This window comes from Pleurodeles waltl, chromosome 4_1 (assembly GCF_031143425.1).
Source record: "Pleurodeles waltl isolate 20211129_DDA chromosome 4_1, aPleWal1.hap1.20221129, whole genome shotgun sequence".
NCBI lineage: Eukaryota > Metazoa > Chordata > Amphibia > Caudata > Salamandridae > Pleurodeles > Pleurodeles waltl.
The window spans coordinates 449,347,097-449,365,349 of NC_090442.1; the positions used below are offsets into that span (position 1 = coordinate 449,347,097).

The 18,253-nt window shown below is 41.9% G+C and overlaps 1 pseudogene; it reads left to right on the plus strand.

Annotated features, from left to right (window-relative positions):
* The first annotated feature begins 2,669 nt into the window (after nt 1-2,669).
* LOC138288662 (5S ribosomal RNA) lies at nt 2,670-2,787 on the plus strand (annotated as a pseudogene).
* The last annotated feature ends 15,466 nt before the right edge of the window (nt 2,788-18,253 follow it).

Consider the following 18,253-nt stretch of genomic DNA (forward strand, 5'->3'; position numbering starts at 1 on the left):
CATACATTGGGCCATCAACGTGTTGGAATGCATAATGTAGGAAGCACTTTGGCTGATGAATCTGCCTAATCTGCAGGTGCTATGGCTTCTGTGGCTGTGATTACTCAATGTCATATGACACTGAATGATGTAACACTGGCTGCTGGGAAAGCCTCTGCTGACAGCAAGCCCTTACCAAAAGCACAGCCTGTAAAATAATCCTACCACTTAAGTGCCAAAAACATTTCATTTGCAACAATTCAGGGGTGGGTGATCGGGTGATCTCTAACCAAGACCAGAGATTAGATTTCATTAAAGCAGCGCAAGAGGCCCATCCCTATTGCAAAAAAGCTGTTGATGGCCAGGTATATACAAACAGACCAAAAAGTTGTCCTTTGCTGTGACATCTGCCAACAAATGAAAGAGTCTACCATCAAATGCCTACTCTGAACAGCCCTCTTAGTTTCCAACAAGCCACTACACTGTGTGAACCTGGACCATTGTGGTCCCTTACAACCTGATGGTGCATACAAATACATCCTTTTCTCTATATATTCATGCTCCAGATTTCTATGGGTATACTCACAATGACTAGTTGATGTTCAAACAGTTATAAAAAACGTGCAAGTCTTCATTGGGACTGTTGCAGCATTTCACTTGGGCAAGGGCCCTGTTTTTGTCTTCAGGTCATTCAGGGACACCATGGAAGTGATGGGTGCTTAACTCAATTTCTTGCCTCCCTACCATCCTGATGGAAATTCGGTTGTGGACCAGAAAAAAACAAGACTTAACACTATCAAGATCTTAGCTAGCTTTATCACCTATATGGGGTCCGGAGAGCACTAAATAATCTGCCTAGAATGTCCTTGGCAGGACATACACCTTATGAGGCTCTATTTGGGATATATATGTATGTCTCAGACTTTGATGGCCCTGGAGCGGTGGTGGCAGAAACACCTTTTGGCATAATAGAATGTGTTGCTGTTGTACAGGAAATACAACAATTCTGTGATGAAAATTCATCTACATATGCTGCCATTTTGGGAATGAGGGATTTGCCAACATCATCTATCAGCTGGATTCCTAAAGTTGGGGATCTAGTGAGTGAAACAATTGCTGCAAAGAAGGAGTTTGGATTGTTTTTGTCATTGTTTTCTTCTGCTGATACATGGTCACTGTCTTCCTGAATGCTCTGCTGTTGAACTGGTGGATGAGGTTTTTAGTCCATACCTATCATCCCATATGGTCCGAAGAGACTTTCCCCTTGTGAACATTTCCCAATTCCAGATTGGATTATTTGGGATAAAGTACTGTATATCATCTTTGGCTTTACAGATGTCATTCAAATTGAATATTATATTGTATTTGATAGTGAAGATGTTTATATGACAACTGCAAAATAATGGGAAATGTTCTGTTATCATGATTATGGACATTTTTGTTCTGCACAAAGCTGGTACTCCAAGATTAGTTTATAACTGCACACAATGGGAACATTGTCCAACTCCACCATTAGGAAGTTCTAAAACATATGTAGACAAGTTTGCATGTTTTACTGGGCATGATGCTAAGAATGCTAAGTCATATTATAATGAATTACCTCTCTCTAAAGTGAGAAAAATAGTGCTAACTGACACCAAATTGATTTATTCAGATCCCTTTGTCTCCCAGCTAGCCATTAAAGGCTCTGAGTTTTGGATGACAACAATTGATTTGAAGAGTGTGTGAGGGACACAACATTGTCAGATACAGGATAGGGAAACTTTATTTAGAGCATTCCCTATTCCTTTGAAAATTATTGACACAGTTCAGCAAACAACTTTCCTTGGTAAGCAAAGATAAAAGAACTGAATGCCCCCAGTGTTCTCACCTTTGCAAAATTTGAAAATTATGAAAAGCTTTTAAATGTCACTAAAGAACAGCTAAAAAGTTGGGTTCATAATGGTACATTTAATTAATCACTTTCACATTCTGACAGATGGTTACTGTAGCCAGTGGAGAGAGAGCCGACCTGACCCTTGTTATATCACAGTACAACACTCAGGTATTGTCACAACATATAGGCCCTCATTACGACCCTGGCGGACGGCGGAATTATGGAGAAAAGTACTGCCAACAGGCTGGTGGTACTTTTCCCCATAATATGACATTGGCAGTTTGTCTCAAGCCAAACCGCCAATGTACCAGTCCGTCCACCACGGCGGTAACAGCTGACAGGCTGGAGACTTCAGTCTCCAGCCAGGCAGCTGTCACTAGCCCGCCTGCGGGATTATGACCCCGCCTACCACCATGGTTTTTCTGGCATGCTTACCGCCACAAAAACCAGGGTGGTAGGCACTATCAGTGACAGGGGAATTGCTTCCCTGTCACTGATAGGGGTCTTTCCCTGACACCCTCCCCGGGTTCCTCCCCCACCCCTATCACTCTCCAGACCCACCCCCAACATACATGCACCTTCACACACCATCTCACACACTCATACACACTTATACCCACATTCTCCCATGCATGCATTCATCTATTAAAACACACATCCAAACACACATACATACACACACACATTCACACAACACAACACAACATACACGCACTCGCACATCTACACATGCACACACATACTACATGCAATGCACACCCGCATTCACGCACACACAAACATACACACACCCACACACACACAACACCCCCCCCCTGTCGGACATACCACCCTGAATGCACCCTATCTCATCTGATCTCAGCAGCTAAGCAGGGTCAGGCCTGGTTAGTACTTGGATGGGAGACCGCCTGCGAATACCAGGTGCTGTAGGCACCAAGTAAATCTTTTGGAGAGCAACAATACTGTTAGTCATGCAGACGGATGTCATTTCAATCTATGTGTTGGGGAATATATTGACATATGTGTTTTAGCTGTTGAAGGAAATAGTTTGTTTGTTTTCAATGTTTTCGCACATTATTATTTTCTATGATTAATCTGAATAAATTCTGAAATTAAGTTTCACTTCTAACGGGTAGTTTGATTACCCCCTTTTAGGATGAATTCTTATGTTATTCGTTCCTACTAATTTACCACATGTCCATGTGAGGTCTTCTGTTTACCCAGGTCTGGTAGGGTTATGTGGGTAGATCTCTGTCAGTATGTATTCAGGGGGGTCCTCCGGCAGGAGACTGGATGGGGCGCTGCTGCCAGTAGCAGCATCCACTAGCAGGACACCGCTAGGCCGTATCATGTATCATGATACGGTCTATAGGTGGACTAATGGTGTGGTGCAGCTGCTAGCAGCAGCGCCACATTACCGCCATCCGCCACCATGACCGCAGCTGGAATTCCGCCATCCTTCTGGCGTAATTCAGGCTACATTCATAATATGGCAGACGGACAAAAGACTGTCGCCGCAGCGGTAGGCGGTTTTTACCGCCACTGTCATAATGAGGGCCATAGTGTGGGCAAGCTATGCCAACTGTGGTTATGCTCTTCCACATTAATATCTGTAAACAAACCGCTCAGTCTTCTTTCCAAAGCTATAGACTTACAGAATTTCTTGGTAGATCCTAGAAAGCCATGCTCAAAATGTTTTTTATATGCCACATGTAATGAGATATGAAAGCTTTTGCAAATAGAAGCAGCCACATGTTTGAGGCAGATTGATAAGGAAAATATGGAGAAGGTTCTAACTATTGTCGATAATGGTATGAACACATTGTCCAAACACATTTACAAACTAAAGGCCTCATTATGACATTGACCGCAAATGCCGCCTACCGCCGCTGCGACGGCCTCCAACATACCGTTGCCGTGGCTACAGACTGAACATCGAATTATGGCTGGCGAAATTCCGGCTTCCGGCTATGGTCATGGTGCCAGCAGCAGCGCCACACCAGCAAAACACCACCTATGGTATCATATTCCATGATAAAGCCTGCCGATGTTTTGCTGGCGGATGCTGCTGTTGGCAGCAGCCTGCGTCCTGTCTCCTGCCAGAGGATCCCCTCCACGGAGGTAAGTCGTGTTCTCTGACAGGAGAGGTGGGTGGAGGGTGTTGTGTGTGTGTGTGTATGGGGTGTGTGTGATTTTAATTGAATGTGTGCATGTGTGTGTAAAACGTGTGTGCATGAGTGGGTGTGTGTGTACGTGCATGATGTGTCGTGTGATTGCGTGTTTGCCTGGATGTATGTTTGTGCGCGTTGCTGTGAGTATGTATGAATGTATGCAAGCATGGGTGAATGTGTGTATGTGTGTGTGTTTGTATGTATGTGCATGTATGTGTGTATATGTGGTCGTTGGGAGGGGGAAGGAGCGGAAGGGGAGGACTCAGGGGAGGGGGGCGGGGGAGACCCCTATCAGTGCCAGGGAAGCGGTGGTGGTCAGTGTGTTAACTTGACAGTTTGGCTTTGGCCAAACCGCCAATGTCATAATAGTGGAGGTATGTACCGCCAGCCTGTTGGCGATACTACCTCCACTATTGCACCGACCACCGGAGTCATAGTGACCCCCTAAATAACATAACAGCAATTGACACAAATCAAAATGACATGTCACTTTTACATTATGGACAGAGTCAGCTCAGGTAAATTATGAAGTTAGGTTGGATGTTACAAGTTCTCAAAAGTGGTGCATGGTCTTGTAGCACGTTAATCCCAAGGAGCTAATTGCCACATTTAATATAACACAACAGCAACAGATAATGGCTAAGAAAGAGACGAGTTACATCATGCTTAACATCGAAAAGTTAGAAATGCTGTGTTTTACTGTAGCGGAAATTCCATCATCAGTATGGTTAATACAAGGAGTGATTAATCTGCCCATTTCAATGATTCAATTCATTTTGTGTTTAAATATTATTTTTCCTTTAGGCAGATTCGAGCATTTAAGGAACAATTACATTCCCTAGGTGCAGGAGTTGCCTTTTTATTACAAATGTCTGAAAGATGAGACAGAGGTCTTTCTTCGCAGAATGGAAAGCAAGACTTCTATCAGAAATTCTATGATTTGTAAATAAGTGTCCTTGCACAGCACATTCAATGCTGCAGTGGCAAACTTGGCTTGCTGTCTGAAAGGTACTTCTCTTTCTTTGACTTGCCCATTATTTCAAGTAATTTCAAAAGAAAGTTATTTAAAGTTGAATTCTAACTTGCTTGGGCAATGTATTACTCCCCCCACGCAAGAGCTAAAAGTAGTAGCTTTGTGACTAACTTTGCTACTTCAAATGTAAATTTTGAAAAGCTCAGCAGACTGAAAACAAAAACAAAAAGCCAAAAACATGTGACCAGAGAGACCTGTGACCTTCAAGTAGCAAGGTCATCTGCAGACATACCGTCCATATTAAATACGTACTTCCCCAAGCATTTTGGAGAGTTGGTGAGCAGGATTTTTATTGTGTCTAATACTGCGGGGATTGTGCACTTTTTAAGCCTGTTGATTCTGGATTCATTAGCACTTTACAAACTGTATTTGGAATTATACCTTCAGTCATCCTCTCACTTTTTTCAGATGTCTTTGGTGGATTCCCAATAACTTTGTCACTGATTGGTGGCATCCTGCTGTTGGTAATTTTGATTTGCAATGGATGTCCTATCTCAACAAAGTGGAGTGATGGAGATCCCACCAGTCACCTGTGTTGTGATCACATGATGCAGTATTCAGGAGGTTCACTGCTGGAGGAACTGTAATTTCAATGATCACTGTCATTCCGACCAATTCTCACTTGTATGCAGCCAATTTTCAATTTCTTGTGGTGCCTTTTTGAATGCGCACCAAAGGTGTGTCTTGCTGTGCAGCCTGTACCTTCTTTAGACATGGATCTGTTAATGTTCTAAATTATTATTCAGTCACTGACTTGCCCTTTGAGATTGCAGTTGTTATGTGAAGCATCCTATGAACAGCACCTTGTGGATATCATGGCTCCTTCTGCACCTGGCACAGCACGGATTGCTGCCCCCTCAGCCTGAAGATTGGCTGAGGCATCTGCACATGTGTGCTCCCTGTATCTTTCATCTAACGAGCTGGTCATCCCATCACCCGTTGAAGTGGGGTCCTTCCAAGCTTCAATCTCCATTGATGGCATCAGAGATTTCCTGAAGGACCATGACTATTGCTAGACCTTTTTTTGATTTCATATTCTAAATTGTCTTTTTTGATTTGGCATGCCTATCAACCTGACTAGCTTGTCTATTTCAATGTTGTTATCTCTTTTGATATGTATTTTAGCATGCTTTTAGTCTCATAGTTTTAGAGTGTAGTTATTTTAGGTCTTGGGCCCTGCACTCTAGTCCCAACAATGAGGAGGGTGGAGTGGGTTAATTTTAAGAGCCTTGCTTGGGCACACTTATTTTAGCTTAGGCCTGCTGCCTGTGCCCTTTTACCTAGTTACATGCTTCATTTCATGTGTTCATTTTAATTCATTTTAGCATAACTGGCTTTTAGTGGGGATGTTTTATTTTTCGAATCATTGGTGAAAGTGTTGTTATTAATTTCATTGCATGACATTTCACTATTTACCTCTGCCCAAGGCTGCTCAAGCATGTACATGATAACCTATTTAGTATTGCTTCCCAGCCTCAACAATTAGACATATGATCACGCCAGGCCTGTTACTCAGAACATAAAGGGGGTCATTCTGACCCTGGCGGTCATGGACCGCCAGGGCCAACGACCGCGGAAGCACCGCCAACAGGCTGGCGGTGCTTCCGGGGGCATTCTGACCGTGGCGGTAAAGCCACGGTCAGAAAAGGGAAGCCGGCGGTTTCCCGCCGGCTTCCCGCTGCCCCAGGGAATCCTCCACGGCGGCGCTGCAAGCAGCGCCGCCATGGGGATTCCGACCCCCTTCCCGCCAGCCTGGTTCTGGCGGTTTTCATCGCCAGAACCTGGCTGGCGGGAACGGGTTTCGTGGGGCCCCTGGGGGCCCCTGCAGTGCCCATGTCACTGGCATGGACACTGCAGGGGCCCCCTAACAGGGCCCCACATAGATTTTCAGTGTCTGCGTGGCAGACACTGAAAATTGCGACGGGTGCAACTGCACCCATCGCACCCCTTCCACTCCGCCGGCTCCATTCGGAGCCGCCATCCTCGTGGAAGGGGGTTTCCCGCTGGGCGGGCGGGCGGCCTTCTGGCGGTCGCCCGCCAGCCCAGCGGGAAACTCAGAATGACCGCCGCGGTCTTTTGACCGCGGTACGGTCTTCTGGCGGTTCAGAATGACCCCCAAAATGTTTCATTATAAAAGCATCACACAGCCCAAAGAAGGTTAGAGAGATCATTTCAGCCAGAGGATCAATCCTATGCTGTAGGCCACTTTGTTGATGACCTCAGCCTTCTCTCTGCAACCAACCGAGGAGACGGTGGGCTGACCTCTGTTTTTCAGGTGTGGGGGTGGGTGTTCCTTCCATGAACAAATTATGGGCAGAGAAGGGCTATCACTGCTATGCCCTTGTGTAGACACTAGAAAGTGTAGGTAGGAATTATTGGACATAGGTTTATTCCAATAAGCTAAGATTGTTTATTTGGTTTTCACTCAGAGTAACAATTCTAACTGTGCTATTTTTCATCTTCCTAATAGTCGCTGCCCATACCTTTTATTGTAGATTTCAGTCTTTTCAAATAATGCATTGAAAACTGTCCTGCATCTTTTATCTGCCTATGTGTGTGAGACCAGTGTTAATGAGGGAAAGAGACCGGATCTGCCAACTAGGACTTCCCTGAGGAATCAGAGAGAATCCAGCATCAGGCTGCCACAAATCATCTTTGCTTTAGGTTTGGGTGAGGTGCTGTACGCTAGCCGAAAGGAATAGACTGACAGCTACCAGATGGTGTGAAACTGACTCAGTCACCTCCATTCGGAGGTGCTGCCGCCTGAAACCAGCAGTTTTATCTCCATGATAAGAGTCTTACAACAGCTTCAGAGCAAGAAAGCATGGGTGTAAGCATGGGTGGCCACAGATATGTCATCCCAGACTTAGCCCCAATATTATGTCACACTTAAAAGTTAGTCCTGGGTGTTACAACAAGAGAAGAGGGCAGCCATACCAAAGCTTTTCAAATTCAATATAAGTCTCAATAATAGAGAAAAGTTTGTGTGTTGAGTTAATATCCTTAAATTGTCAAGTGAAAAATAGTTAGTTGAAACACACCTTAAAACAAAGAGAGAAAAATGTTCATTGTCTTCCTTTTGTTGTTTCTTTCAGTCTAGCTTATAATTTCTAACCTTATGATGATAATATCCCATGTAAAGCCAACTGATTGTAGCTTTTTATATGCTTATCAAGTAAAATAATTCATTATTTTAAGTTTACGTTACCTTTTTAGGGTCTTTCATGACATTTCATCTTATAGATATAATCGATGGGTGAAATGGAAGACTTCGACTAGTTATAGCATGAGAAAGATCTCTTTGCTTCATAATTACTTTATTTAAATTATTTTTCATCTAAAATCTAACTGGAAGACCACGCAGAGAATACAATGCACATTGTTCTCTGACTAATTTTCAATTATTAATAAAAATAAATATTCCCTTTACACTTTAAGCACACTAATTGCTTGCCATGCTTGACTTGCTCCAAATACTAGGACTCACCATCTTGATCTGTTATTCATTTCAACTGGGTTTGTGAATTGTATGGAGATAATTTATTCAGAAGATGATACCATTTGTATTAGTTTCAACCTTATTAACTTTTCATTATAGTGAATGCATGTTTGCACAATAGTTCTTCAGGGATGACTACTGATGAACTATTAGATTCAATTAACACTGTCATTGTAGTACCAGGGTCATCTTTCTGAAGAGATTTTGATACTAGGTTTGGACGTTAAGGGCACTGGGACCTTCATTGTATCGCCTTCTTAAGCTGGCACTTTATTATGTTACGAAAGCTCAGTCAAATTTACTTAGTTCTAGAGTTATAAAATATTGCTACATATTCTTCTAGCCCAGAGGAAGTAAAGGTAAGATACATCTGATGAAACAAATGTTGACAAAGAAGGCTGGAATGTCTTTGAATGTTAGACAGAAAACAATATGATCACTCGCTTAGTTACAAGAACTTATTATTGTAACATGGCTTTAACCCCCTCGGAGATGCATTTTGGGGTAAAAATATAGGAACTGATTTAGCAAACATTTTCTAAGTCACCAAAAGTGGCACAACTTGGTGCAAAGTTTTGATTTGTTATTTACTTTCCAATGCAAAACTTGTTTTTAACTACTAAGGTGCTTATATGAGCACAGAGTAGAGCTTTGCACTGCATTGTACTACTCTGCCTCATGGGGCGGTCCCATCTGGGATACATGAGTGTTCCCACTATACCATCTATGGTTTTTGACACAAAGCCCTAACTACTAACAATGGTATATGGGCTTTGCACCAAATAATTACGCATCCTCATGGCAAGGGCAAAGCAAGAGAGATGCTTTTATTTCTCCAAACATTTCAAATGTTGCATGGGGCTGCACAGATGCAAAGTAAGAAAAGTAGTAAAGTTAGTTTAAGCACAGTGTTTTGTGCTGAAAGGCTACCTTTCAAATGCAAATCCTATGCTGGATTCATGCACACACCTTTGCAGAATGGTGCATATTTGTGCATGGTACTAGTCAATCTGATTAGGCACCCATGCTTGAGGAAAGAGTAGCACCATGTTTTTGAAAGTGTAGTATTGTCCTGCTGTCTCCTGTTCATGCAACCAAAGTTGCTGTGCTGTGTTGTGTGAAATAATAACAAATTTGACTCCTATTTTAAAGCTTCCACCAAAAGTGATGGTCAGTCCACCAGCCACTATGTGCTCATTCTTTAACAATGGAAATCTTTGTCTTGGGACTCATATATTTGTAATATGCCAGATTAAAGTTAGAGGTTACCCTCTCCTCTTACACATATTACATCAGAGACAAACCTAGAAACAGATGATACGTGAGCCCGTGTCAAGGGTGGTTTGTTTGTTAGTGAAACAAATTAATCTGTCTCCAGGTGCACTAACAGACAGACTTACTCATAACCACTGGTACGTTTGATGTCTGGGACTGTATGTCAGGGGCTAGTATTTGAGATGAACACAGATGTTGTTTTCCATTGAGCAATACAACAAACACACACACACACATAATTTTCTCTTGACATTGTTAGACCTGGCATCCTCAGCGTGGATTTTGCCCTAACTTTTTGCCTTTAGACCTCCTGTTTGCTGATATTGTGTTTGCCTGTTTTAGGACTCTGAGCGCTTTCCCACTGCTAACTTGTGCTCAACTGTGTGTGCTCTTTCCTTAGAACATGGTAGAATTTGCTTATACCTAATTTTCTGCAGGACCATGACTATTGCTGAGTTAGACCTTTGGCATTCTTTTGACATATTCTAAATTGTCTTTTTCATTTGGATTGTCTATTGGCCTGACTAGCTTGTCAATTTCAATGTTTTTATCTCTTTTTATATATATTTTAGTATGCTTTTAGTCTCACAGTTTTAGAGTGTAGTTATTTTAGGTCTTGGGTCCTGCACTTCAAAGGAATGCCTCTAGAAACTTCTCTGCACTTTAAAGGCACAACTGTGTATAAATAATGGACCTCAGACACCAACTGTTCTGTACACTTCTAGACCTGTGAATTCTCTTTCAGGAAGAAGAACTGCTGTGCTGCTGAAATGACTACCACTCTCCTGGACTGCTGCTCTGAAGGACTACTACCCTGCTGTGATGACCTGCTGCTCTCTTGCCTAGTTGAGAAGGACTGGACCTCCACCTGTTAAACCCCGGACCCCAAAGTGACTCCAAGGGCTAGTTGACTGGTATCCTGATAAGAGCCTCAGTGACAGCAGGCTCCAACAACCCTGAACCCACCACCTGGCCATCTGTGAGTCTTCCCTACCATTTGGTGCTACTTTGTCCCCAACCCATGGAAGATGGCTGAAGGTGATCTGTCTGCCTCTGTGGATCCATGGAACTGATGCATCTCCTGTCTTGTGCAGCACAACCCTGAGAAGAACTGAAGCAGCTCTGTTGCAGCATGTATTGGAACTGTTGCAAAGACCAGCATCACCTGTGCATCCTCTGCGGAACTGCCACTGTGCAACTCACATCCCTTATTGATGGATGTGTCAACAATGATGTGGGACTCTCCATTGCAGCTTTGCCACTCCTTGGAACCGATGCACTGCCCCGACTGCAGAACGCATCCTAGATATAGGAGTTCGAACTTCAAGCTCTTGTTGACGGGATCCTTGATGATGATGTAGATCTGTGGGACTGGGCAGAATTTGTGGAATTTCACTTCATGTAATTCCACGGAGTGACATTAAAACTCTTCGACATTCCACAGAGTTCTGACAATGCCTGAAAAAAATGCTCATTGCGCTGCTTGTGATGCGGTTTAATACCTGAAGCTCGTCCCACACAAAAAAATCATGATGAATTGCATCATGCAGTGCGCAAGAGAACACAGCATTCAAGTTGATTTTGCTGTAGGTCAAGTGGAAAATCTACTTGAGAAGTAACCCTTTGACCCCAACTGCTGCCGCGACCGCTTGCATTAGAAAAGTGCATTGAAAGGCTTCCTAGAGACTGGATGTCATGCTAGGGGATGCTGAATCCGACTCACACTCGCAGGCTCACTTGCTAAAGTCTTGTGTTGTTCTCCTCATCATCATGTTGCTAGAATGGATAAGAATGTCCACCACACAGTGATTAGCGGAACTTTGCCAGACCTCCAAGTTAAAAGAGTAACACAGAGTGATCATCTACCTCCAGTTCCGAGAACAGCATTAAAAATTACGTTGGACCTGATTCTTATTTGAGCAGACACAAAAGAGGTGATCTGTGCTTTAGGATGTCCGGAAAGATCCGTAACATAGAGTGCATTATAGTTTATACATATCTGCAAACAGGGAGCAACCACAATCCTTGTCAGGATGGGGCACAAACCAATACTAAATTAACTTGTGCTCAATGCCCTCATTGCTTGGCACAGAGTGTTCAAGCTTAACTTCGAGGCAAGGTGTATAGTACTTGTGCAACACTTCAAACAATATTAAAGTGAAAACATCACACAGAAAGGATTCAATAAATTAAATAAGACCAAAATGACAAAACCTAATCAGTAAAACTAGAGATTAAAGATTTTAGTGAAAATAGCACCAAACAGCTCAAAGCGATCACTGTGGAGATATGGTTGCACCGGAACGGGAAAAAGTCACGAGTTTAGGCTGACCATGATGAAGCGTGGGAGGGATACTGGGATCCATTAGGCCAGTTGAACAAAGTACCTTAACCCCTTTGCTGCCAGGCCTTTTCCCCCCTCAGGTGCTAGGCCTTTTTTTGGCTTATTTGGAGCAGTTCACGCTTAGGCCCTCATAACGTTTTGTCCACATTAGCTACACAAGCCAAATTTGTGTCCTTTTTTTCCAACATTCTAGGGATGCTAGAGGTACCCAGAGATTCTTGGTTCCCCTGAAGGAGACCAAGAAATTAGCCAATATACAGCTCAAATTGTGTGTTTTTTTTTTTAAATGGGATAAAAGGGCTGCAGAAGGCTTGAGTTTTTTTTCCTGGAAATGGCATGAACAAAGGGTTTGCGGAGCTAAAATCACCAGCTTCCCAGCTTTCTGGAACAGGCAGACTTGAATCAGAAAACCACATTTTTCAAAACAATTTTGGCATTTTACTGGGACCCCATTTTTACTATTTTTTGTGCTTTCAGCCTCCTTACAGTTAGTGACAGAAATGGGTGTGAAACCAATGCTGGATCCCAGAAAGCTAAACATTTCTGAAAAGTAGACAAAATTCTCAATTCAGCCAGGGGTAATTTGTGTAGATCCTACAAGGTTTTCCAACCAAAAATAACAGCTGAAATAAAAAAATATTGAAATTGAGGTGAAAAAAACCAGCCATTTTTTCTCAACGTTTTACTCTCTATCTTTTTCCTGTGATGTCAGATTTTTTAAAGCAATATACTGTTATGTCTTTATGGTTGCGGGGATATATAGGACTTGTAGGTTCATCAAGAACCATAGGTACCCAGAGCCAATAAATGAGCTGCACCTTGCAGTTGGTTTTCATTCTACACGGGTATACAGCAATTCATTTGCTGAAATATAAAGAGTGAAAAATAGGTATAAGAAAACCTTTGTATTTCAAAAATGGGCACAAGATAAGGTGTTGAGAAGCATTGGTTATTTACACATCCCTGAATGCGGAGGTGTCCATACTAGCATGAGAATTACAGGGCATTTCTCAAATAGACGTCTTTTTTACACACTGAATACATTTGGAGGGAAAAAATGTAGAGAAAGACAAGGGGCTGTTAATGCTTTATTTTATGTTAATTTATTACACATTAGGACTCGTTTTAGGCCAATTAATCTTTTGACCCAGTTAAGAGACACCGTAGGACGATATAGCTAATCAATATGTCAATCAATATATCAATAATGTCATCAATATTTATCACAACAATACATTTCACTCTGGTCAAAGACATTAATCAAATTGACGATGCAACCATGACCTTTCAGCCATGAATAACCACAACTTTTTAATAGAATTTTATGAAGTTTATTCCCTATTAGTTACAATCTAAGATTAGGTGAGTCAATCTCAAAGCCAAGAAACACAACAGCATAGTTACGATATGGCAACTTTGGTAAGATTTCAACACGGCAAGAATTATAAACATCAGAATATAACACGGCGCAAACATAGATCAGAATACAGCAAAGTGTCAAATACGCGTCAGTTCAACATAGCATAGTGTCAGTTGTTTATCTATTTGCGTCAGATTTGATGAACCCCTGTCCTAACCACTGATTAGCATCCGCATGTTGGGCTTCATGCAAAAGATTTAGAACACCAATTTGGAAAAACACCTAGCTATGGTCTCTGTCAAAATGAGCAGTTGGTACCTAGAAAGGAAAAGCAAACAGACAAATCACAAATGCATTGACATAATTACCCTCCAGAGATTTGGTCAGCACACAGGATCAGTCTTCGTCTTCAGGACATCAGTCAAAACACCATCAGTCAGGACTCTACTAAAGGACATAGGGTCGCACTTCCCTCATAAGGAGGAGAAGTGTAAATGGGCAGTCTATGGGTGAGGATGGTTTTAATAAGTCTCAAAGTCACCACACAGAGTGACAGAGTTTCTGGATAAAATCAATAGCATTGCCTACCAACTATTCGAGACCCCTCTGTTACATGGGTTTTTATCCCTTTTTCGTAGTACATTCCCCCAAAATTCTATTGGACATTTACTGTACCCCACTATCTTTAACCTATCAAATTTAGCATTTTGTAATCCCAATTGTCACCCTACATTTATTCACGTTTCTTTGATTGGTCTTCGTAATTGACGTCTTCAGAGGTGGCACATCCGGTGTTACTTTACTCTTTGGCACATCTTTTGGGTCAGAAGATCCATTGTCCATCGGTCTAAGTGACCTTGTTCATTACATTAATCTACATTTGTTTCAATTTGCACATAACTTTAAACCAAGGCACCGAATATGCGCTTGGGAACGGAATTAACATAGATACATTCGTCTTCCAAGTTGAAGAAAAAGAACATTTGCAGGGTCATGGCCCTTTGCGAGTCAGCACACTGGAAAAACAGAAAAATGCATTTAATATGAAAGCTGGGCAGCTAAAACCCACAGCTCATGCTAACTTAAGGCCTATAAAGATTTTTGATATAAATGCAGTAACATAAATGTTAATATAAACTTAATTAATCATAACATGAACATTTTATTCATCATTATTAGTTTGCGTATACATTGGTGGCCATTTACCGTGGTCACAATTCAGGTGCACGTTTAAGCAAATTGCTATCATTATTATTTTCTATGCAGCATCATCACACATTGATATAAGCTTTTCATTTTAGTATATATATTATTTAGAGTACGCTCTCTCAGTCCCTCCTCTGATGACGCTCGTCATCACACAAACCTTTTTGTTTTTTAGCCCTTCATTTTAATTTTTCACTTTACGCATAATGCGCATTTCAACATCTTGTCCCTTATGTGAACTCTCCCAAATTTCATAATTTCATTGAACATTTTCTCTCTTTCACTTTCTTCATTTCTTCTGGTTCTTTTGGTCCAATTTCTCTTAATTTTATCATTAATTTTACATGCTCCCCATAATCCTAATAGACAAGCCAGAACAATTAATAGACCCATTAGTATTTTTGCAAGTACCCCATTCCAAATGTTGGTAAACCAGCTCCCTACTCTGGCAATTCCTTTTCCAAATTTCTCCCAAACTCCAGGTTCTTTCAAATCCTTCAAATCTGCAATCTCTAGTTAGGTTAGTAAGCATACCTCTAATCTTTTTACTATTGTCCGGAATGAACGAGCAACAATGGCGCTCGTTAAGCATCTTGCAGACCCCTCCACTCTTTGCTAAAAGAATGTCTAAAGCAAGCCGATTTTGAAGAGTCATAGCTCTTTCTGCAGCAAGTTCAGTATCCATCAGGAGTATAGCCCCTGTAAAATTTGTCAGCATGTTATCCACAATAGTAGACAACTTGTGAATCTTCATAGAATTCAAGATAACCCTTACTGAAGGGATTATAGCTCCAAATATATCACCAATGACAGCAGCCACTGATTCTCGTTTTTGTCTAGGATGTTGTAATTCAGACGTTTTAGGTATTTGCTTTAAGTCATCAATCTGGTAAATCTTTGGGAAAACTATTCCCAAATAACATGTCCCATACCATCCCCTAGGGAGATGGTAATAAGCATTAAGTCCACAGATATAATAGATCCCAGGGATCGCTGGATCCTGTCCATTCAACATAAATGTCCACTTACTCTGAAACAAAAACACATGTCTACATTCACTCGTTCCCACAAACAAATTGTCCTACTCAGATTTTGGCCTATATATACAAAGCCTACCTACATGTAATGCATCTATAGCTAGTTTGCCTTGTGTTTTGATTGCAGTGTAAGTATAATCATTTGCATATGTGCGTTTCTCTAACACTTTTTCTAAACTTTCTTTCAGTGCTTTGCATCTGTCATCAGTGTGATCTAAAAAGCTTTTCTCTACAGGTGACAGCAAACAGGTCAGATTGTTGCGATGTGCATAAGCAGTTCCAAATGTAAGTGTCGGCTCAAAGAATCCTCTAACTATTTTTATATCATGTTCCTTAGCTAGCTTGTTCAAGAATTCAATCATAGGCACAAAAGAAAACACAACATCCAGATTTGAATAAAAGTATTGCACATGCTCTTGATTATAGAATCTTGTTAGTAGCAAACTACAGCTAATCCCATACATTAGGGGAAGGCTATGATAGGTGACCCCTTCTTGCACAGACGAAGGAATCTTGGTACTCACATAACAGTCTTTTGCATCCATGGTCTCTACATACTCATTCAGTAAGCAATATAAGACATTAGTAGAAAGTTCCCCCTTTGAATTAGTTCCCTCATGCAAGTGTCTTTCATCCTGCTCAAACCTTTCCCACGGTGTTAGTGATGTAGTTTCAGGTTTTGGAGTAGCGTTAATAGCCTTTTTCTCCAACCACGGCATTCCCACAATCACTCCCACAATTATTATTGCACACACAATACCTATTATAAGGCTTAACCAACCACACACCTTACTTCCCTTGTTACTACCTCTATTATAAGCCATGTCTGTATAGAATCAGATAGCAGAATAAAATTCAACTTGAGGATGATATAGAACTTCTTTTCTCTTGCTCTCTGCGTGTATTTACAGCGTTTTTCACTCGCTTCAGGACCCCTTTTGTCAAATCAGGTTAGCAGCTTGTCGTAATTGGGTTTCTCAAAGTCGAATCCGGTTCTAATGTCACATCCGGTAATTTATAAGTCTCTTTCCTCAGTTTTTTAATTTCGATTTTAAACAAAGTCTTTCCTTTGAATTAGTTCAGTTACCGTAGTATTGGCCTGGTACTTCTCGATCAAAACAGAATGCTAGGAATTCTTGTTGCCATTCAGATGTTGTAGTATATGCCCATTCAGGACCTGTATACCTTCTATTTGCGACTCTCTTTCTCTTCAACCTGCGTTCACCTTGCATTTCTCCTTCACTCAAATCTTCCACTCGAGATGTATCAGTTTCCTCTATTATTGTTTCATCTGTTATGCTTCTTATCCTTAAGAGTGGTTTCTCTGGCCAGATATCACCCTTATGCGTCTTCTTTCGATATGTCTTTTCAGGACGTTGGACAGCACCCTCCTCCTGTGATATGATGTTTTCACTTGATGGATCCCTCAGGGGATGCTGGCACACTCTGATCTGTTTCTATTATTTCTCCTTCTTCTTCTTCTTGATCTGTAACGGGTTCAAGTTCTAACCCGTATCCGTCTACTTCTGGGAGAACCTCTTCTTGACTTAGTTCTCCTGCCGCCTCTACTAAGATAGGCACTCTGTCACCTCTCTCGAACTCATTCACTGTTTGAGGGACGAGGGTGTTCTCAGTGGGCTCTCCTGCAGTCTCAGTTCCTTCTTGGCTGTTTTCTGGCCCTGAGATTTCTCTTCCTGGAACTGTTGTGCTGGAAACTCCAAGTTCCTCGTCAGTTGGACACGTTACCTTCTTTGTGTGACTGGCATGTATCCAATTTGGAACGCATGCACATTTCACGGCAGTGGTTGTTGTCAAGATTACTTGATATGGCCCTTTCCAACGAGGCTCCAAACACGACTTTCTCACATGCTTCTGGACAACCACCCAGTCACTGGCTTGTAGGGTGTGACCTGGATCCCCAATTGGTGGCAATGTGTTAGCCTCTACCTGGTGAGAGAAAGAGCGAATCGCATCAGCCAAACCTTTGCAGTAGTCCAACACCATATCATCTGTGATATTCACTAGAGCATTCGCAGGTACTGCTGGCAACCTCATAGCTCTGCCCATGAGGATCTCATTGGGGGACAGTCCTGTTTCCTTATCAGGGGTGTTCCTCATCGACATCAGCACTAAGGGCAATGCATCTGGCCATTTCATATTTGTGGCTGCACACATCTTTGCCATTCTTGATTTCAGAGTACCATTCATTTGCTCTACTAGTCCTGATGCTTCAGGGCGGTAGCTACAATGCAGCTTTTGTTCAATGTGTAGTGTGGCACACAGGAGTTTAATTACCTCATTGTCAAAGTGTCTGCCCCTATCTGATTCTATAGAGACCGGAAACCCAAACCTTGGTATTAGTTCCCTAAGCAGCAGCTTTGCAACTGTGAGACTGTCATTTCTACGTGTGGGGTAGGCTTCAATCCAGTGACTGAAAACACACACAATTACCAACACGTATTTCAATCCTCCA